Source organism: Candoia aspera, chromosome 14, assembly GCF_035149785.1.
Source record: "Candoia aspera isolate rCanAsp1 chromosome 14, rCanAsp1.hap2, whole genome shotgun sequence".
Classification (NCBI taxonomy): Eukaryota; Metazoa; Chordata; class Lepidosauria; order Squamata; family Boidae; genus Candoia; species Candoia aspera.
In genome coordinates, this window is record NC_086166.1 from 1,708,637 (window position 1) to 1,730,933 (window position 22,297).

At 51.1% G+C, this 22,297-nt stretch overlaps 1 protein-coding gene across 1 annotated transcript in view; it reads right to left on the minus strand.

Moving 5' to 3' along the window:
• RAI1 (retinoic acid induced 1) overlaps positions 1-22,297 on the minus strand; it is a 72,860-nt gene that overhangs the window by 17,606 nt on the left and 32,957 nt on the right. The window lies entirely within an intron of this gene.

Sequence of the window (22,297 nt, forward strand, 5' to 3'; positions counted from 1 at the left end):
CAACTGGTTTTCCCACTGTTTTGGGCTGTCCCCCGGATATTTTTCAAACCTTGGCTATTCTTGCCCCCAGCCCTCTATTCCCAACTGGCGCGCTTTGTAATTGGTGCAGTACATCTGGAACCTGTCTGCTCTTTACCACAGAAGACTATGAGGAGAGCAGTGATATTTTTAAGAAATCCTGGTTTTTGCTGTTTTCGTTGCATTGGAAACCCCACAGAGCACCTGCTGTATTTTCATGTGGGATGGATGATGCTGCGCAGGGGATAGTGAGGGAGAATTCTGGAAATCTACAAGGGTTTACCTCGTAGCTCCACAAAAACCTTACTGTAAGTTAACTCTGTGTTTGTTCCTACCTGACATCCTCAAGGAATGTTGGAACTGGAACTCCCTAAATTCCCAGCCAGCCTGGGCTTACCACGAGCAATCTCACGCACCTCTTACTGCCTACAGATTTCCTGCTACCTTAACCCTGCTTTTCCTCTTGACCCTTGCAGTGCGTTGACCATAATTTCTGTAGGCGATTCCATGCACACCTTTAAGCCACTGCAAATACAGTTTCTTCTTCTACACTAGCCTCTCTGTCCTTATCATGTTCAGCCAACGTTACCCTTTGCAACCAGGCATTACAATTCTTCTCCCCAACATGTTTCCCATTCCTGAGGATGCCCACTGTCTTCAAGGGGTGGGTGGTGGGGGACAGACAACATCAGAGGATTTGACTAGGGCATAATAAGAAGTAAATCGGCCTTTCGTCATTTCTTTCGACCTGGGTTTTTCTGTACTCCGGGGGAAGCACAATGCGCACACATACACAGTACAGCTGACAGCACAACCCAAACAGCTGCTCACTTGCTTTGCACAGGACTGCAGCCTGGATATTAGCAAAGTCTGACTACTGCAAAAGACACAGGCACCTGCAGGAATGCTGCTATGCGTGTGCCATCGAGCAAAGAGATACAAGCAGATGCTGCATGTACAGAAACCATTAAATAGCGGAGCTCTAAAGACATGTGCATAGAAATCAGGAACACTGATAGCAAATGGGGGCACACCGGTGATATGATTTGGGGATCGTAGGGAATGGACGAACAGGTAGTCCTCAATGACCATTCGTTTAGTGATGGATCAGACTTACAACAGTGCTAAATAAACCAACTTACAACCGGTGCTCACACTTATGACCATCACAGCATCCTGTGATCGCCATTTTCAACCTTCCTGGCCGGCTTCCAGCAAGCAAAATCAATGGGAAACCACGTGATTTGCTTAATGACCACATGGTTTGCTTAATGGCCGTGGTGATTTGCTTAATGACCACTTTGCTTAGCAACCAAAGTTCCGGTCTCAATTGTGGTCGTTAAGCGAGGACCACCTGTAAAACTCTTCCCTAGTGTTCTGCCCTTTCACTCTCATCAGGAAGAGTCACCTCTTATCTGTCCACATTGCTTTCCTCTCCTGCTGAACTTCCTACAGTGATCACTTTGATATCTTGCTCTGATTTTTTTTATATTCATCACCAGAGAAAGGAAGGAAATGGGGATAACGAAAAAAACATACCTTGGGGCCTAACCTTTCTGACAGCATGCCTCTGAACAAACACATCTCAAGGCAGAAGCTGGGAATCTGGGATGCCTGAGATGCTCTGGGGAGACAACTCTCATTGCTATTTGCGGTTGGGACTGATGGGAAGTCTCCATCCAGCATGCTCTGAGGCATCAAGGAGTCCTCCGTTGTTTTCCGTTGCCCCTCTGGAAAACGTTCACAGAATCAGAAACTGTTGGTGGTAAAAAAGTCAAGATGGCCGCAAGGATTGCATGGCAACTTGACTTTTTTCAGGCACACACATCCTTTGCCAACACCCCTGCCCAGAACCTGAGTCAGAATGGTACAGTAACAGCAGCCCTTTTCCCTGGAGTGTCTGTTTCCTCCAAAGATTAGCTTCCGTAGTTTTACATCTCTTCCCTGCATTAATGGGGAAATTTCGTGAAAAACCCCAGCAGGTAAGACATTGCAACACAGCCAGGCCTTCAGCTCTAGTAACCTGGCCCACGAATCGCTGCAGATGTTCTTCCTTTCTCTGTCTCTCCTGCAATTCTGCCAATCATGTCCCAGGCAAGCAAGCAGGAAGGAGGAAAGAGAAAATTAAGGAACAAAGAGGAGGAAATCAAAGACAGAGGCTGCTGAGACACAGGGCTGCTCAGCCGCCCCTGGAACAAGCACTGATGACAATAATGCGGCGTCTGGATTGACGGATTCCAGTCTCTTCTGTTTTGCTATTAAAGACTAAGGCTGGGTTGAGATTTACTTTGCGATTTCTCAGAGGCTGGTTTCCCCCGCAATCTTCCCCCTGCTATTCTCAGGGGCTTGAGAATTTCTTTCTGATTTCTCTGCATAAGGCTTTGACCCAATTCTTTTATAGAGTGGATGCAAGGTCTTGGTTCTGGTGCTCCCCTTGCTGAGCGTAGAAAGACTTTAGCTGAAACCACCTGGTGAAAAGGGGTCCATCCTGCTACCTTCTCTTGGGGCTGAATGGAAACACACTCCTTGACGTACCTCCTGGGACCCCAGCCAATGGTTCAGTGGACCGGTCTTCCACCGATGAACTGAAGGAGGTAGTTTCTAAGGTCCCTGCAGCTGTGCTCCCACCATACCCTTAACCTGGTGATTGAATTCATCCCTTTTCTGGAGTTGCACAATCCACAGAATCATAAACTATTCACAAGCTTCACTTAAAAAAAAAAGACAACGCTAAAGCCAAGTTTAAGAAGTTGTGCATATGCTGGATTTGGCTGCATATGTTCAGTGAACTCAGCCCCCTCAATCTAAGCTCACTTGCTTGGTTCATAAAGAGGGTATTGGCAGGGTATTGTGTGACTCCAGAACCCAACCATGAAATTAGATTCTCTGTAAGTCAGGCATTAAAGCCACCAGGGCAGATCCAAGGGTGCACCATCACAGCACACCAAAGGCGCCGTGGAACTGGAGCAAGCATTCAGCCAGCAATCAAGGCTCCGGGAGATCGTGGCCGGCCTACCAAGGACACGGCCTCTGCAACCTCTGGGGGCAACGAAGGAACTTCCTGCAACTGGTTTTGCTGCTTCTTAGCACTGGGTGTTCTGGGGTGGGATCTGGCTATGTCTGGGCTAGCTCAAAATGCAGAGCAGACGTTCCATCTTCCTGCGACTTGTCCAGAGATAACCGCAGCCCCCACGGTGGCGCCTCCATAACAGCCGGCCTCAGTCGCCTGCTGTTGCCATAGAGATGGCCTCTGGGCACGCACGCATGCATGCCTCTGGATGTGTGTGTGTGTGTCTGTACATCTGGACAATGCCCTTCCCACTTCCACTAACTTCTCCCCAGCTTTGTCCGCTAAGGTGAAGAAGAGCCTTTCTGTCTGGGGAGAAGAGAAAGGGCAGTTGTCTTTGGAAGGTCACCTCCCTCCGTCCCCTGGGTTTTCATTCAGCCTTTCATGGTATGGAACAAATTGTCAACACCCCACTCCTCCTCCTCCTCCTCCTCTTCCTCCTCCCTGGAGGCGTGGCTGTGGGTTCCTCCTGCCCCTTCTTCCTCCTCTGAAATCAGCCTTGGCTTCTGAACTTCCTTTGGCAGTGAAGTCCAGAGCACATCTTCTTATTTGCACATTAAGTGCCGGCGTCACACGAGGAGCCATTTGGAGGACGGGATGATTAGGGTTAATTACGGTAATTTGGGACGGGTGGCGAGTTTAGAGTTCAGTGTACTGTGAGAACCCAGGAAATAGGTAAGTTCATGTAGCTGGGTTACAGGTAGTGTGGGAATATGGTTATTTTCCCCTCCTGCAAGAAAGAAGTGAGCTGAGGCCCACACTTCCTGGCCACGGAGAACAGTGCTCCATAGAAGTGAAAGGCAGAGCTGAGGAACAGGCTAGCGAAGCAGCATCCCCCCCCCAGACTGAATGCCACCCCCTTCCTATTCTGCACCTCCATTTCATGTGCAAGAATGAGCACACAGATAGGGGCAATGCCCTGACAGCAGAAAGTATTTGGCTACCGAGTTCCTGCGGAGGTAGGACTCCTTCCAGCTCAAACTGAGGGAAGACGAACGTCCTGCCCTGCTCTGGGCAAGCTCTGAGGTCCAGGACTTTTGTCTCCCCTCCCAGAATTACCCGGACATCTTCTAGCCTATTTCCTGATTACATTCACAGTGGAAATGGGTATCTCTGCTCTTGGACGGAGCCTGAAGACGGACAGACCGGGTCAATAGCCGGGGCGGGGAGGCTGGGTGGGCCAGTTATGGCCGTGAGTCAACCGCACCACACAAGAGGTTGAGAAGCATTCCACAGCTTGGCTGGAGAACCCATTCAAATATCTACGGCTCCAGGAAGGAGGAAGGATTTCTGAAAACTCGACACTCCTGAGGCAGATTCCAGTAATTGGCAGGATGCCCTTTAGGATTCAAAGCCATGTTTTCTGTTCAGGAAGAAGTCAAACCCAAATCCCACAGCTGTTTGGTTGCTTGGAAAAAAAAAATCAGAAAAGAGAAAGAGAAAGCAGCTAACTCTTCAGCAGCTCCTGTCTGCTAGTTTAGGCACTAAAGCTCAAAAGCAGAATCTTACAAAAAAAAAAAACTTTTAACGAAACGCAGAAAACATATGGTTAAAAAAAATTCCTGAGGCATGACAAAAAATGAAGCAAACCTCACGGCGCTGCATCTAAGCCATTGGGCTGCTGCTGATGGTGGGGAAACTGGACCGTCTCAGAGTAAATGAATATGGATGTGATGTTGGAACAAAAACACAATCGTTTGCACTGGTAAAATTGCAAGGTTTTCAGAAGTCTGGCTGCTGGGATTGCACAATTCCGTGGCTGTCTCTCCTACCACTCCCTGAGCTGGTCTCTGAATCTCAGACCAAGATGCCATCAGTTGCCAAGTACACTGGGATATCTCACTTATCAAAGACGGAGTTGCATTAATCCAGGATGAGGTTGGAGTCAAGAGGGAGGGGAGTCCAAATCCAAATGCCTTTGACCCAAAATACTTCCCCCCGTGTTGAGTTGGGCCCTGAAGGGGGCTAAAATGGCATCCACTTCCTGCAGGAGTCAAAAGCCCCCTCACCTGGAAAAAAGGGCAGCGAGAAAGCCTCACTGGGGACAGGGGATGCCTTGCTGCCTTCCCGTTCGCTGCGCCTCCCGCTCAGAAGCCACATTTCACAAACTGAATTAAGAGGCAGAGCAGATGCAAATGGTGGGTGTCTCTCCCAGCTGCTGTTTCTAGCTGGAGAGCACGGCCCTGCACATTTTCCAGCCTGGGTCCTTTTTCAGGTTAGCTGCGGTTTCCCCTTAACACGGGCCAAGTTATAAAATGCATCTACACCCGGCCTGGGTCTCTCTGCCCATCTCATGACCTACCCATCTCACTACATTCTGCAGTTGGCCCATTTTCCACTGCCTTTTGCACTCTGATCTTGACATCGCTTTTTTTTTGGGCTGCGGGGGGTGGGGTGGGGGTGGGATCTTGAATTCCAGATCCTAAACTTCCTGAAACTTGGCTCCTGGTGACCCAGACTGGCAGTGCAACATCTCTGCCTAGGTTGTGATTTCAACTTTTCCCCTCTTCCCTGACCCTCCGCCTTTTGGATGAATCAAGCCACTCCATTAACTCTCAGTGTTCCAGGGGCTTTGCTTGCCCCTTTGTTGAGCCAATGGATGGAAGGAGCCCAGGGGCAGGATTTGCTTTATGGATGTGTGTGTGTGTGTGTGTGTGTGTGTGCAGACACACACACACACACACACACACAGAAGAATCCCTGCATTCTGCAAATTGGCAATCTTGCTGTCCTTTTTCCAGCTGCTTCCTGCTCTTGCAGATGGGAATTTAACGGGGTCTTGCAAACTAAAAATAATATGTGCAATTGTTGACAAAGATCTGCCTGCCATTGGACTGTTATCACAGTCCACCCTTCTCTCTCTCTCTCTCTCTCTCTCTGCCACTTTGGGGTGCCAGGACTCTATTCCAGAAGGATGCGACACGCCTGCTATCCACAGGACGCTTCACTATGCCAGCTGCAAGCCTTCGTCGCGGCATCTCTTCCATGCCAAGCCTCCTGGCTCTGCCCCCTCCCCACAACCCCAACCAGGTTGTTGCTGACTTCCCATGTAGCTCCGGCTGTTTACACAAAGGCTCACGCCGGCTGGGAATTATGGAGGCGGGGGTAGGACACAACCAGAGGACACTGTGCTAGGGAAGGACAAGCAAGAAAGCAGACACTAGCCATGGGTCAAGCTGAAGCCAAAATCGTGGGGGGGAGTCAAATACCACTCTCGAATGCACCCAGACATCCCTTTTCTCTTTTATGTTGTTGTTCAGTCCCTTTCCTCTTCTTTACATGCATTCACTCCTCTTTCAGGCACAGATTCACTCCTACCCTATCCTTTTCTTCCCTCTCCCCCATTGATCCACCCCTCCACCTAGCTACCTCTCCTTCTCAGCCCTGCCCCTCTGCCACATGGGTTCATCTGGGGAGGGGGAAATCTACGCAATCCCTTCTCATCCATTCCATACTCAGAAAGTGTCTTTAGGGAAAAGCATGGACGCCTACGGGGTGTGTGCGTGTGTGTTTCTAAAGAGGAGTGGACCACATAGGGCTTGATATATTCACCTGGAGACCCATGGGACTGCCCTAGGGTAAAATCTGGAATTTTCCCAGGCTGCCTGGGGGCGGAAGGCGAGCCTTCTTAGGGGCTGGGACATTACAGCTTCCATCTGCCACAGCTAGGACAGCCAACAAGGAGGGATGGTGGGACCTGTCCTTCCATAACCCTCGGAAGGCTGTTGTTCCTCCCCATCTGCTTTGGCCAACATGCCAGCTAGCTGAACGTCAAGCTGACTCCCAACAGACCCAAACGCCTTTTGCTTCTGCACCTAAGAATGGGAAGCATGTGGCCCATTTCATGGCCGGACTGGGGAAAAAGAGAATGTACAGACGTGAGCTAGCAACCGCAAGAGGCAGGGAAGAGAAAAGGGGATGGAGACGTTGCCACCCCTGGTGCCCCCGCCAGATTTCACACTCATGCCTAAATTAAATTCCAAGCCACACTCAGACCGGGAGGGAGGGGGGAGAAGATGCAAAGTGTGGCAGAAGCTCTGCTCGGAGCCCCCATCCCCAAGAATGCGAGTCTGTCAGCATGTCAGCCTCCACGATGCCTAATTGTGAGCTAGTGGGGTTTTAAAGAAACCGTCTCTGGCCGCCTGCCACACCACAAACAGCTTCATATAATTTTATTATTAAGAGGAGGCATAGCGTGGCAGGGGATGCTGGTGGGGGGGGGAGAGGGAGGAATGGTAAGGATCAGTGGGAGGTGGGGGGGCAGGAAGAGAAGGCTAGAAAATTAAAAAAAAAAAAAAACCCAGCTTCCAGGCCAGCCTGGAGGTGCCGAATATCCCACCCAACGTGAAAAAGCAAAGATTGCTGAATGTATTTTATTCCTCCGGAAGGCACAGAGTGACTTGGGAAACGTTGATGTTGGTTATGGTTAACCTCGCCACCCCTTTTTGACGTTGCTGAAATGAAGCTGCCCCTTTTGAGTGCAAATAAGCTCCCCACAGCAAAAAATGATGCTGAGCATCCAGCAGCCTCTTCAAGAGCAGGGAATGCATGTGAAGGGGTCTCAGATGCTCTGACTGGATAACTTGGGGGAGCAGCGCGAATCAGCCACTACTCGGCCTTCCCACTTTCCAGCTACTGTATTGAAACCCCCCCATCTCGGCCCAAATGGCTTCAAATCACACGGGGGCATTGCTGCAAGGGGGCAAAGCATGGAAAAGAGTGATTTCTGTACTCCCCCCCTTTCAAAGTCGGTCACATCGGTTTGGAAAAAGGGAGACCCTGTCACTTGCCCCCTCTTGCACGATTCAGTTGAAGGAGCATCCCCACGTCCGCAAACCTCGTTTGGCAGTTCCCTGGGGGGACAGCAAAATGCTCTGCAATTAGATGGGGGCGATATTATCTCCCCAGGGGAGAATGAGGAAGATGGTTAAAAAGGCAGAACTCACACTGAAAAAGTACTGTGGAGTCACAGCCCTGCATAAAAACACAAATCCTGAGCAATGCAGAACACTGCAGTAGCTTGGGGTGGGGGGAGAGTCCTTGGAGGGGATGTGCAAAATATTAGTTCCAGGCCATAGACTTATAGCACAATCAAGGGACCCTGTTTTACCCAACAACCCCTCCCGCCCCCTCTGGATGCAGGAGGTTGATGGATAGCTACTTGTGAAAATGGCACCTTCTCTGTAACCCAGCATGGCGGCAATACAAGGTGTTACCCAAAAGCTGGTAAAGGAGAAGAGATGGGAAGGAGCCCAGGGTGGTCAAAAGAGTCAAGATGACCGCCTCGATGGTGTGATTGAAGCTCCGCCTGTTCTCTGTGTGCGTCGTGGCCACTGCAGTTGCCATCTTGACTTTTTTGACCACATCCTGGAAAGGAGCCGAAAGACTATCTTTGCAAGACACTTTGCCTCCACCTGCAGTCTGATCAATCTAACCATGTTGGGTTTGGCCTCGCATCTGAATCTCCCAGAAATGTGCGATTTCACAGGCTCTGCACCCAGTAACATTTGTATCCCACTCCTGACACCATGCTATGTTTGGGCCACCCAAAAGTTGACCCCCAGGATAAGAGATTGGCCTGATGTACAACTTTGACCTGGGCAATAACTCCACCATTATATATCAGGGTTGAGGCAGCTGCAGCGTTTCCGCATCTTGCCATTTGCACAACCTCTTGCCATGTTGCCAACTCGCACAGGTCAGCCAGAGCATGAAATGTCTCTGAATCATAAAGTCCACTAGCAAAGCCACAAGGACCCGACTGGATTAGGCTGTCAGCTTGGCAAATTGGGCTCCTTTCAGTGGCTCATGAGCTTCCTTGTTCCTTCCTTTGGGCTGCTGGGGGGGCAGGTGTGCGCAGGTGGCCATGGTTGAGCCCAACAGTTTGGAAACCATTCCTGGCTTCCCACATAGCCGTGAGTCCTCCTGTCTGGCCTTTCCTCCCCTTGTGTGTGTAAATACGGGGGGGGGTCCTTTTAGGAACCCTCCCCAGCCCTGTGGAGGGGCTCACAGGGGACCTTCAGCCCTGCTGAACAGGGATCCCCTGCCCCCCTTTCCCACGCACCATTTTGGCACAGCTCCAGCACCATTTATCATCATCTGTGGCCAAGTGAAGTGTGCGAGGAGCAGCTGCCGCAGTCTGCTGGTTTCCAAGGGAGCGTGCGGCAGGGGCTCGGGGAAGATGAATGAGGCGGGCCGGGGAGAAAGCGCAGCCCTGCCCACTCCTACCTGCCTCGTTCTGGGGAGAGGTGGCAGGGAGCACTCCCTAGGTGATGTGGTCGTAAAGCGCCACGTCACGTGACCGCATCGCTTAGCAGTGGCAATCCCGGCCCTCCCCATTGCTGTCCTTAAGCAAGCATCACGGGTCGCCAAGCAAGTCCTAGGTGGCTCGCAAGCAGGCCAGCGGGCAGGTAAAGTGCAGCACAAGTGTGGCAGGGCCGGGGGTGGCTGCTGCCAGGCAGGGAAGGGTGCGAACGACTTGCTGGTGCAACTTGCGGCCTTCCCTGCCGGCTTCCCCACAGAGTTTGCTTGTGGGAAGCTGGTGATCCCGTGACCGCGGGACGCTGCGCCCATCGTAAGTGCGAGCTGGTTGCTAAGCACCCAGATCGCGATCATGTGACCATGGGGGTGCTGGGAGGGCCAGAACTTTGAGGACCAGTCATAAGTCCCCCTCGTTCAGCGCCGTTGTAACTTCGAACAGTCGCTGAACGAGTGGTCGCTAAATGAGGACTACCTGTAGTCTCCCAATTTCTAGCCTGGTGCCTTAACCACCGCAACAAACTGACTCCTGGTGATACAGGGTCCTATAAGGTTAAGAGAGAGAGAGAGAGAGATTGGTGTGGTTCCCAAGTGCTTTGGAAGAAAGGCAGAAGAACAAAGGGAGAACGATTAAAAGGGATGAACGTGGGACAAGGGCTGCAGTTGGCAGCAGCCCTGGACTTTCTCCTGATCAAGACCTTGACTAGGAACCTCCTCCTAGATCTCCAGGTCCCCTTTCCTCCACATGCATCCTCAGGCTTCCACCTCTGCCTGTGCCCCCTCCTCCCCCTCAGTCCCCACAGAACGCCTCCTGCCATTAGCCACGGCCGAGTATCGATTCCCGGCTCCCTCCCTCCTGCTTAGCGGCTGGGCTGTGAGAACAGCTGTCTAGAAAGGCAGAGGGGGGCACCGAGGCCAGGCAGGGCTTTTCGAAGCTGCCTTGCGGGGTCTCTTTAGAAGAAGGGCACCAGAGGGTTCCTGCCCCGTCCTTCAGCTTGCCAAAATCTCTTTTTCTTGGCTGGGTGGGAAGAAAACCGCTTTGGAGGGGAAGGATCAGACTACAGCCCTGGGCATTTCAGGTCTCCCTCCGAGGCTCTTCCAGATCCCCTTGGTGCCTCCTTTCTCTCCCCCTGTCCCACCACCACCTTTTCATTAAAGGTCAAAGAGGGGACAAAGGTCAGCCCTTTCCCTCTCCCCAGGAGTTGTAATTATCATAGCTCCCAGGAGGGGATTAAAAGGGTGGGGAACACATTAGCAAAAGCAAAAGCCCAGCTGGCCTGTCTGTGTGAGAGTGTGTGTGTGTGAGTGCAAGCCACTTGGAGGGGTGCAATTTGCTTGGTGTCACAAATGGTCCTGCTATTGGTGGGCCATGCAGAGGCTGGCACGCATAGGGCTCAAAGAGGGGTCGCATGTAGGTTGATGGTAAAGTCATTGCCTTGCACAACTGGGTCTCCTTGACAACCTTGGAGGGTTTTTTGAGAGGTGAGGGGAAAAGGCAGCCAGGAAGGACCTAAAGTTGAAATCCTGGAGCAGAAGCCGGAAAAGGACCTCAGCTCTGGGAAGGAGGACTTGGTTTACATTCAAAGGTCTCAGCTAACACCCCCCACCCTCCCCCAGCATTTCTAGCCCAGGGAAAATGGGATTTCTCCTCCACAAAGCCTGAAGCTGCCCTGTCAATCAAAAGAACAAATGAGAGTGCTCTGGTCTCTCACAAGGCGGCTTCCGTGCACAAGTCAAGGAGCTGGTTCTCACCCATCCAACCCAAAATGGTTTAGCATTAACGTAGTGTGGACAGCCTCTTCCCACCATCATTTGCACACATGGCTGGAACTATTGTGTGTCCTGTGAACAGGATGACTGGGTCTATCATGGAACATGCCACCTATGTTCCCATTTCTCTCTCTCTCACACACACACACACAGTGCACTGTTATAGCAGGTGTTTGGGGCCATCGTGGCAATTGCACATTGCTGAAAGCCATGCCTTTCAACTTGGTTTTTCTTCTGCATCAGCGAAGCTAGCCCAGACTTTGGCTCCTGGTGTTGTGAAACTGACTAGAGTGACTATGAGGTCAACCAGATTGGGCTGTCAAGACCCCTTGTGAAATTGACCGGAAGACAGCACCCACTTGTGAAATTGACCAGGATTCTCAGCTCCTGCTTCTCCAAAGGATTGCTGGGCAGTAAAGCATTACTTAAAAACACCAGAACACTGTACCAAAAGCACAGGAACAAAGGCATTGTGGCTTCACAACGTGAAAACGTGTAAGCTGAACATCAGACTCACCACATCAACCCCTGCAGCCCTGCCATGCTGGTGGCGGCCTGAATGGGTCGGTTGGATACCCATTCCAACTGCAGCAGACATTGCACGGAATCTATTGCATCTCTCGAGCAACAGGTTAGGCTTTTGATAAGCTAACATCCCCACGTGCCTCCTACACAGCCCTTGTATGGCACCCATGGAGGTTGCCTTGAGACCGGGCCTGTTTTTTGGGCAGCCCCTCTGACGGTACCCCTATCTCCCAAGGACAGTAAGATTGGCATTTTCCTGCACACCAGGCAGAGAGAGCAGGAATGCCCATGTTTTGAACATCCTTAGTGATAGGATACTTCCTTTAGTGGCAGATCACAGCAGTGGGTGCAGGACTGTGTCTATATTTAAGCCCAGAACATAAACCATCTTCTTCAAGGAATTCCTTGATGCCACCCAATTGCCCCTCTTCCTTGAATTGTTCCCAGGGTTGGGGCAGGGAAGGGTTCAGAGAGAGAGGTGGTGAGGACGGTCTGGCAGGAAACATGACTTTACATGAAAAAGGCTCCCAAAATAATAAAGGCAGACAAGCAAGGGCATTGGATGCACGTTCTGGCCGCAAAAAGTCTATAAAGTCCTTGGTGCTCTCAGAGCCTGGTTCTTTGAAAGAGAAAGTCTCCTACCTTCTTCGCTGAACCAGTAGACACCAGGCCTCTTGGATTATAACTTCATTCAGCCCCAGATGTGTAAAACACATCTGGAGGACAGCAGGTTGGCAGAGGGTGCAATTCCAAAGGCGGGGGACAATCTTCCCACCCCACAACCCCCACCCCCAAGCAGTGAAAGGCTTCCATTACGAAGAATCCCTTTCTCTCTTGCCTGGGAAGGCCACTTCCCTCACCTCCAGCCTCACAAAACGACAGTAACATGTAGTAAAAACATCACTGAAACATCAGAACAAACTATTTAAGATTCAGAGCTTTTCTTCCCCCAAAACACCGTGTCAAGGGTGTGTTTGGATAACCCGGTTCAGAAGGGTGAAGGAAGGGAGAGGCACCCAACAGGACTTCAAGATGGACCTCCTTGGGGAATGTCTTCTCCCGCTTCCTGCATTCTAGCTCCGGGTTTCTCAACCTTGACAACGTTAAGATGTGTGGACTTCAACTCCCAGAATCCCCCAGCCACCCATCTTAACGTCGCCAAGGTTGAGAAATTCTGGAGTTGAAGTCCACACATCTTAAAGACGAAGTCGAAAAACACCGTTCTAGCTGGTTGAGGAAAAACAGTAGCCATATGTGTTTTTCGGGCTCTTTTTGCCGTCGCATCCTAATTAAGGAGGTAGAGAAGCTGGCTTATTTTGTTCCTTTAAAAAGGAGAGTGCAAACTAAACTCTTTCCTAGCCTTTAATCCTGCCCTGCTTTCTACTGAGGCAAGCTCGCTGCTCACTCAGCATAAAACACAGCCTGTTCTTCGGCTCATTTCTGGAATGCAGGGCTGCCCCTCATTATGGGAGGGAAGATCTCCTCCGGAAGTTGTCCCCTCCACCCGCCGCCTTGCCTGCCCTTTCCCACCCCTGGCCCTCTGCCCTCTCCTATCCCTTCCAGCTTTCATCCAGACGTGGCCTGCTTCCTCCCCGAATCTGACCTTCCTGTTCGAAGCCAGTCCTACACATTCCACGTTTGTGGCCTCTCTGCTAATCAGTTCCCGAACTTCTACAGCCCTAACCTTGCTTTGCGACCCATCCTCCTCCGGGGCTGCTGCCTGGTTAGGTGCCCGTGGATTACCACCGTGGCTGGCTCTTTTTTTGCTCCAACTCCTTAGCAAGGGGAATAAGTCTCATCTGAATATTTGAAGAAACCGCTGAAGAAGCAGCTTCTGTTTAGGGACCTACCCCTGTGGGTAGGCATCGCTCATCAGAAGTGAATCCAAGAGGGAGAGCCCCCTTGGAATTCTACCCTGCGGTGAGGTAGAAATGCAACCCCTTGAACAATTGGAAGGTTTAAAAATAATCCTTGAATATTTCAAGCAGAGCAGCCTGCAAAGGCCAGCCCTTTGGTCTAGCAAATTAAAGCTCCAACCCATGATCAATTTGGGACTACAGGTAGACCTTGCTTACTGACCGCCTCGTTTAGCAACTGTTTGAAGTTACGACAGCACTGTTAAGACCAGTCCTCACATTTACGACCCATGCAGTGTCTCTGCAGTCGCATGATCGACATTCAGGCACTTCGCAACTGGTGGGTATTTACATTAGCGTCCTGTGGTCACGTGATAGCCATTTGTGTGCTTCACAGCTGGCTTGTGAGAAGCAGAGTCAATGGAGAAAGTGGCAGTAAAACTGGAAGTCACGGTCACATGTCTCACTTAACCACGGTGATTCACTTAATGACCTCAGTGGAAGTGAGTTTGGAAGCCCGTCACGGTCACGCAATGTTTCGCTTGGCGACTGGGGCATTTACTGACAGAGTTGCCAATCCCAACTGTGGTTGCTAAGCGAGGACTACTTGTACCACTGACCTGGCTGGTCGCATTGGTCTGGGGGTGAACCCTTTTAGCAAGGCTTCGCAAAAACTTCCCCTTCTGAAATGACACATTCCAAGTGTTCTAGATGGGGCCCAGCTTGGGAATACCATGCACACCCTCTGACGGTTCACCTGCTCTGTTTATTCCACCTTATTTACCAGGCTATAAAACGGAGGTTTCGTAATTGATCTTGAAAAGAGAGGCAGTCTCAGAAGCCATCTGTAGTTAAAACCTTTCTAAAGTCTCTGGGCCAAGGGGGAGACATACCGTGGCCTCCCTCCTCCTCCGGGCACAATCAGAGCCGGGCTGGTGAGATACGAAGGGGGTTCTCGAAGCTGATATCACGAACGCCAGAGAGACCATTTGAGGCAGGAAGCGCGTCTCTGCTCTTATGCAAATGATCAGAGAGGTTCCCTCTCCCCGTCTGAGGCCGTTAAAGAGGTTTGAAATGGCCTTTTACTGGCACGGCTGCGATAGCTGGCGAGCCGTCTGGTCAAACGGCACAAACAAAATGCGGTTTTCTTTGGGGGAGGCGTACGGACGTCCCAACACGGCCATCTTCAAGAACCGGCCGCCCCGTTTGCAGTCATGGCCGAGGGAGGACTGAAAATGCAGATCGGACAAAGGCCTTTTACAAGAGGGGCACCGAAAATTTTCTAGCCCCCAATGTGGGTCTTCGGTTCCCCAAGGATTCCTGCTGCTGCAGAGCAGGGGTTGTCTGCCTAGCAAGCAGCTCTGCAAAGGCTCCATCGTTGAGGGCAGGCTGGGGGCTTGCAGACCACATTCTGCACATCATGTAAAAAACATCCTGTCCTGCTCCCTCCTTGGGGGCAACTCTGGAGAAATATGATGCCGAACAAGACGACGGCAGCTTTCTTGGGAAGCACCCTCAGCATTCAAAGGCAGACAGAAAAGAAAAATGCCTGTGATCCAAGGGGGGTGGGGTAGAGGAGAGAGAGAAGAAATGCAGAGGCTGGGGCTTCATGTGACCTGGTAGAGGGGGTTGTGGGAATGTGGGCAATGTGGGACAGTCCCTGGGGAAGAGGAACTGCAACTGCCTGAACATCTATTGCACCAGGGCCCCATTTGGAGAATTAAGGCAGGAAGATCTTAGAAGTCCATCTTCTCAACTCCATTGTCCTTCAGCTACTTGGGAGTCCCAGAATTCCCCAACCGGCATGGCCATCGCTGAGAATGACGTTCACACACCTGGGGGCCCCCCAGGCCAGGGACAACCATTCCATTTTTATCCCTACCATCCACATGGGAAAGACGTGGAGGGCATCCTGCCTGAAGGAGCCCCACAGACATCTGCTCCAGCTTGAAGAACTCTGCCAAACTCTCATAACTCCCCCCCCCCCGAAAAAAGATTCAGGGCAGAGAGGAGGGTTAGTTCTGGGCCCATCTGCTCTCTGGCTTCTTTTCATCAGCCTCCCCCTCGCCCGCCCCAACTCCACTTGCACCCATCACTTGATGGAAAAGGAAGCCAGCTGCGTGTGGACATGCCTGTGCACGATGGTTCTGCTCCAGGTCCCCAGATCCCCCCTCATTTCCACGCTGCTCTCCTTTTCAAAGCGGGGGGTGTATTTTTTAATTCCCTCCTTTCCAAAGAAGAAAAAGAATTATTCTATATCAGGGAGGTCTTAAAGACCGTAACTGCAAGGCCCTTTTTCCTTCCCTGTTGTTAATTTCCCCCCTGTTGATGGTATCCTTGCCCCTCCCACAAGCTTTCCTGGTCTTCAGGATCATGGGAGAAGAAAAGAAGATGGGTGGGCAGGCCTGGGAGCCTCTGTATTTATGTTTGAGCCCCCTGCCGCCCTTTATCGCAGTTTCACTCTCTTAATTTCCGCCTGCCACCTACTGGTTCCTGCCCCGGCCCCCCGGCCCCCCGTTTCAAGTCTTCCACACGCCTGTCAGACTCTTGATTACTTTTTCACTCACATTCACTGGACCCTGGCTGGATTTTGCACCACCACACACACCAACCCCGGGGCTTCCTCTCCCTCAGCCCCTCGCTGTGATTTATGCCTGCCATTCCCAACAGTGTTCTTCAATATTACCCAAATAAACTTTGTCTTCGGCTCCCCTCCTGCCCCTGCGCCCCACCGCCATGGATCAGTTGTCCAGGCAGACCACCCAGGAGCGCATTTGCAACTCTGCCCTCAGACGGCAACCCCTCTGAACACTCGCCGTTTCCCTTGGCCACCGTTTTTACTTTATTTCCATCCATTTCACCCAATGCGTTGGGTCACGCTTTCAGGATGGGCGCCCGGTGGAGTTCCAAAGAGCGTTGATGCTTCTCCCCAACCAATAAAAAGACTCACATCCTGGTTCTACATCAGCTGGGGGGAAGCCACCAGGCCCTACTTTTGTGTAGGCCAGCCCATTTCTGCATGGTCTTCCCCGCACCCATTCTGGTCACTTGCTCCACATTCAACTTACTGCTCAGGCCTCCTCACGTCCTGCTGTCAAGGAAGACCCTAAAACTGTATGAACTGACCCTGCCATCAGCGGGGTCTGGGGCCACATGGTGAGAGGGTCAGCCTTCAATCAGAGCCAATGGTTAGTTCTTCTAAGCCAGCATATTTTCTCTTTCTCTCAGCACCACGTTCCCAGACTACGCTCCAGAATGTAGAGGGGACCAGGACAAAGAAGTCAGTGGGGCAGAACTAAATTTATAATGGACCAATTTAATGATAATATCAGAGGGGTGTACGCAGGGGGTTAAAACGGCGAGACGGAGGTTGCAACCCAACAAAGATCTGGCCTTTTGTAATTTGTGTTCCATACCAATTTTTCTTTTTTTTAGTCTTCCTGCAGATGCCCCTGGTTCAAATCAAATCATTTAGTGATTTAATTTTCAATGTTCAATTCCCAAAACCAATAGGCCACCCAATCCATCAGACTAATGTAATGCAGTTCATAGGATTGCTCCCTTTGCTTTTAATGATTCCCCCTTTTACCGCATTAAACATTAGAGCTTGGGGAGGTCTCCAGGGGCCACCCCAAAGTCTTTCCGAGGTACCCAGCCCAAAATACTTTCCAAACGAATGCCTTCCAGAGAAGGTGTCCTTCAAACCCCAACAGGACTGCTAAATCCTATCACGTTCAGCAGGAAGCAGGTTTCAGCGTCACTTAGCATTCCGCCAACGTAAATCAGCCAAACAATCAGCACACCCACAAACTCTCTGAAAGCAGACACCCCCAAATGTGTCCGCTGCTACAAATTCTGGATGCAGTCAAAAGCGAAGTCTCATTTCCAAAGCTATTAAGGCACTGCAGAGAGGAAATGGTAGTTTTCAATGGTATAATACATTTTATTCGGCATCTGCAAAGACAGTGGATTCTGTTCTACCGGTGTACCCTGTGAGCACCCTGTGGGACCCCTCAGCGTGCCGGGAAGAGATATGGTTTAAGCACAAGTCTCACCACAAGGATTCCTGCCCCTTTCCTTTTATTCCACAATTTCTGCCGCAGATCTATTATATACTGCTGAATCCAGCATTAGTCTTAAGTACTTGCGCTTCCTTCCAGGAAGAATCTGATACATTCTCAGGCATTTAACCATCAGCTTAAAACAAAAAATCAAATTAAAAAGAAAAAAAAAAGGCTGAACTTGGGGAGGGAAGCAGGAAGATGTCTTGCTGAGCCAACTGGGCCTAGGCCGCAAAGAAGTAAACCTTTTTGCTTGTCTTATCACCAAAAACCACTAGGAAAAAGGGTTGGGGAATCACTTGGAAAACTCCCTCTGGGACCGGGTGTGGAAACGTGCTAGCCAACCAGTGATATACTAGCCAATCAGCAGACGTGCTAGCCAACCAGTGTTCCCTGCTGCTGGTGGTGGAGGCAAACCAATTGCTCTTTTCCCTTGAAGAGGAAGAGGTAGCGTTGTTCTAAGAGCAAAGAGACCCCCCCCCCCAATTCCTCCCCTGCTCCACAGAACTTTACCTCTGCCATCCCTTGCTTAGCCAGGCGGACTGTAAATCTACGAAGGAATCAATGGGCATGCTCTTAGCCGTTCAGAATGAATCAAAGCTGCCTTATAGCTCTGCCCAAATAAATGCGAAGCAGAGCGGAGAGGGTGTGCAAACTCATAGCAGAGATTTTTCAAAGCCACAAAAGGGCTCGCCGGTGGCCTCATTCCTTTCTTAATCTCTCTTTGTGGGTGCCTTCTTTCAGGTGGGGAGGGGGGAGAGAGGGGGCCGACCCTGTGAAACATCTGTGGGCAAGCTAGCCCACGCTAGATCTGGGAGATCCAGCTACATTCCAGGCAATTTAATCCCTTGCAAAGCTGCCTCGCACACTTCTCACCTCCCCTAACCATCAGGAGCTGTTCCCACCTCTTCTGCACATGGAACAGCAGCTGTTGGGGATGAGACCACCTTTCGAACAACATAAAGAAGCATGGTTTTATTATTTTTTCCTTGCATGTAGGGTTTGAGGACAGTCTGTTTGATTTTCCCTTTCATAAAAAGAAATCTGTTAAAATAACATTCCAAACTTTGCAAAGCTGTTCGGATGGGTGTGGTTTCTTTTGCTCTGCATAATTTGTTCTGCTCGCAGTGGCCCAGCCAGGATGTGCTCAAAACCGCCTCCAGCCATGAGGACCACTGATTGGAACACCTTGAGAGCTGGAAACTTGGAGTCTGGTTTTAAAGGGAAAGCTGCCCAGGAAGCTGCATTACAGGACCAATGTGGGAGGACAGTGTTTTTCTGGGACAACGCCTGTTACATAAAAACTCAGCATAAATAGCTTTGGATTTCTTCCCCTCCCCAAATCCCATCTTTAGAATAAAATTAGAGAAAGTCCTGGACTTCAGTTTGGGCAGAAGATCAGGGTTAAAAATCTGCATGTCCAGATTGCTTGTTTCACGTATTCCCACATCACAGGCAAGATCCATGTGCAGGCTCTCTTGGAAAGGGTCCAGATGGACCAAGACTGCAAGTCCCAGAACACCTGGCCCAAGAGTTGGGACTGGGGTCTAAGGAGGTGGCCCAGGGAGGTAGCAGCATCTACCCAACCTTGGCTGATTTTGGAAAGACGAAGGTTAGTCCTGAGTGGGAGGCCACTGTGAAACCACGTCCTTACTGCTGCCAAGAATAGTCCATGGGAAGACACCAGGAGTCAAGCTCCTCTTGAGGGCTGATCTCACCTTACCAGGAAGGGTGTTCTAGAAACGGGATCTCTACAGGAGTCATGGGGAAGATCCTTCTTTGGAGCACCTGGAAAACACGCCCACCCAGAGGAACTCCTTGCCAATAGACTGTAAGCAGTTTCTATGTCTCTAGTGTTTCCTTCAACCACCTAAGGACCCTCCTTCTCGCTCCATAATCCCAGGACGTCTGCCTGTGGCAAAGAAAAGGTCCTTCTGGAGACGGTCAACCAGGAAGACACTCAGGTCCAGCGACTCAAGCCTAAGACTTTGGGGCACGGCTGTTGCAAAAGCAGCGGGGGGAAAGCAAAACAAGGCAGCTGGGGAACCAGGAGGGTCCCACCCTCAGCCAGCGGGGACCACTACGCCAGTGGATCAGCACCTCAGCCTTTCCGAGGATTCCCCCCTGCCCAGGCTTCTGTGGAGATCCTCTTCTCAGCAGCTTGGCAGGGTTGCCTTCAACTCCACCCCTTGTAAAATGTCTCCCTGGCACGTTTAGGGGTTGAGCTCTAATGGCAGGCGGTTTCCAGACGAGCCTGCTTGCCAGAGACGGATCCAGCCACAGCACTGCCAAAGGGACTTTCGTCTCCCTGAGAGGAGCAGACAGCCCAGTAATGAAGTGTAATGCTTCGGCGCTCCCTTGAACGACGCAGCGCCATGCCAGCTGAGCCTCCCGCAGCTCCACCGAGGCTCCTTTTCCTCCGAGGAGGCGCTCGGGAGGGGAAGGAAGAGATATTAAAACAAAGCCCCCCACCTCTTTGGGGAAGGAATTTGGTTTCTCTGGTTCCACGGAGTCATGCTCAGTGGGACTGCTTCTTCCAGTGGGGACGGTTCCCCGGGATGGGGCCTGTGCAGGTGCCCCGCTGCAGAGGAGCCTTTTCAAAGGTGCCGAGAGTGGCGGGGAGGAAAAATGGGGTGCCGGGGGGAGAAAGGAAAAGGGCACTGCAAAAGAGGAGGCACATCCTGGGTGAGGAAAGGGCCGCCTTGTCCTTGGTGAATCAGCTGCACATAAGTCATTGTATGGAGAATGGAGTAAAGGGTTCTGGGTCCCTCTTCAAGGTCAGACTCCTTTATTTTGTGGCACTGGGCTTTTGGCCTCTGGGGAAGAGGAGTGGGGGCAGACAAGCAGACAGGCCTGTCTGAGAAGATGGCCTGGGCCACCACCCTCTCTCTTCCTCTGCCACAACCATGCCTCTCACCCAGCACCCCCAGTGGGACTGGGGAAGAGACCAGTTTTGCCAAGGAGAAAGGGTTTAGCTGTAGAGGTCAAGGAGAACAGCTGCCAAGAGCATCCAGAGGCTGGGAGCATCTGATGGTAGATGATCGCATTAGCAGGGCATTGAGTGAATTGCAATTAGAATGCTGCTCGGCAGGCATGCGGTGCATTTCATGCGTTCAGATCAGCTCTGCGTTTGCTGCCTGAGTGAGCTTCCTGCAGCCCCTTCAGGCAAGCTGGTGTTCTCACACCTGGGTAAAGGTACAGCCACCAACCCCGAGGCAAAAAGCCACCTTCCGTAACGGGTGGCCCTCTGGACCTGCTGGACTACCACTGTTTTCCCAGGCTGGCTAGGGATGGCAGGAGTGGGTGTCCAGCCCTTTTGGCGGGTACCAGGTTGGGAAGGCTGACTTGGAAGAAAGGGCTCCAGAGCTATCAACTGGGGCTTCTCCAAGGAAACATCTGGATGTAGATGGCTGAGGATCCACTTGGAAGCTATAATCCCAGCTGGGAAATTCTGGAGGCAGGAAATACAAGCCAGCACTCCCTCCCTCCCTCCTCTTTCTCCCCCCTCCCTTCCTTCCTTCCTCCTCCCTCCCCCCTCCCTCCTCTTTCTCCTTCCCTCCCTCCCTCCCTTCCTATTCTCCAACACCAATGAAGTTGATGACGATGACTATGGTGATATCCCATATCTTCTTATCTTCTTAGATGATTGCCCTAGTAATTTAACCCTGAATTTTTGCAGGGCCATGCACTTTGTTTATGCCCAGATGCACTTTCTACTTCTGCCCCTCCTTTACTCGCCCTTTGCTGAAGCCCTCCCACTGAAAGACAGGTCCCAGGCATAAGGAACTATACAGCTCACACCCCTGAAATGCATTTCTGAACTTATCCCACCGGATGCTGCCCCTTCTTCAAAGCTTTCAGAACCAGCTACAGCCTAAATACATCTCAGAACAGAAGATGCAGGGACAGCATAATACGAAACAGCAGCAAGCTAAAAGGTTTGGGAAACATCCCAAGTTTCTGCCTAAGGTTAAAAAAGGAAACACCTGGCATGGCTGCCCCCCAGGAAAGAATCCAAAAGGCCATGTGACCCCACCAAAGAACCCTGGTGGTTGTCAGCCCTTGGGGAGATTTTCAGCATCCCTTTGGAATTCGGCTGCCTTTGCTCCTCTGGGTCTGAATCCAAAAGAACTCCCTTTGATTCTGACTGGATCACCAACCTGGTTTGCTCAACCAGGCTATCTTGAGTAATAAGCCACAGTTGACCAGGTTTCAGCCTAGATGCGGAGTGACACAGGCCAGGCTACAGGATTGGTACCCCAACTCTTTGGCTTATGTGTGAACCCAAACTAGATGGCAATGAGGTTCTTGAGAAGTTGACTTCCTGGAGCACACCTAAGTTTGCAGGTTGTCCCTTGACCTGTTTTCTAGTCCAATGAACTGGCAGGCCGACGGCATCCCCTGGCCTCTCTGCACCTCCATCACTCACCCCTGGCATAGGGGGGCATCGAGTTGTTGGGAATGTCAGATGTTCATATCAGGATGTCTTGGAAACAGTTGCCATGCAAAACACTTCAAGGTAGGGTTTACTGTCACTCTTAATAATGGATGAAGGTTTAAAAATTTCTGATGCTCTACATTATCAGCAGTTTGACTTGTAATGTTGCCAGAAAAGGCAGGACTGGAAAGGAATGGTGCTCGGGGAGTGCAGTGGAGGTGAGGACTGGAGAAAGAGGAGCAGATTGGGCAATCATCATTAAGATCTTGGGACAATTTTATCATTGAGACAATTTTCTCACATT